Genomic DNA, 719 nt, shown 5'->3' with positions numbered 1-719 from the left:
ATTTTGGGGTCTCGGGGGGGGGGGGGGAGGGGGATCTCCCAAGATTTTGGGATAAAACGCCGGGATTTGGGGTCACTCACCGGCTTTGGGGACGCCGCACTTGAAACATTTCTCGCGTCGCTTGAAGTTCTGCACCCCACACTGAGAACCCCAAAAAGTCACACCCAAAACTGCCCTGAACCCCCCAAAAACTGCCCTGAACCCCCCAAAACTGCACAAAACACCCCAAAACTGCACAAAACACCCCAAAACTGCCCCCAGACACCCCAAAAACTGCCCTGAACCCCCAAAAACTGCACAAAACACCCCAAAAAACCGCCCTGAACACCCCAAAACTGCCCCCAGACACCCGAAAACTGCCCTGAACCCCCCAAAAACCGCCCTGAACCCCCAAAACTGCCCTGAACACCCCAAAACCACCCTAAAAGCTGCCCTGAACACCCCAAAACTGCCCCGAACACCCCAAAAACCGCCCTGAACCCCCAAAACTGCCCTGAACACCCCAAAACTGTCCTGAAACCACCCCAAAAACTGCCCTGAACCACCCCAAAACTGCACAAAACACTCCAAAAAACACCCTGAACATCCCAAAACCGTCCTGAACCCCCCCAAACTGCCCTGAATCCCCCAAAACTGCCCTGTACCCCCCAAAAACCGCCCTGAACCCCCCAAAAACCTCTCAAACCCCCCTGGACCCCCCCAACCCCTTTGTGCCCACC

The sequence above is a fragment of the Corvus brachyrhynchos genome, unplaced genomic scaffold (genome assembly GCF_000691975.1).
Source record: "Corvus brachyrhynchos isolate BGI_N302 unplaced genomic scaffold, ASM69197v1 scaffold1680, whole genome shotgun sequence".
Classification (NCBI taxonomy): domain Eukaryota; kingdom Metazoa; phylum Chordata; class Aves; order Passeriformes; family Corvidae; genus Corvus; species Corvus brachyrhynchos.
The sequence above is the reverse complement of the archived record's forward strand: the minus strand, read 5'-3'. Positions refer to the sequence as shown.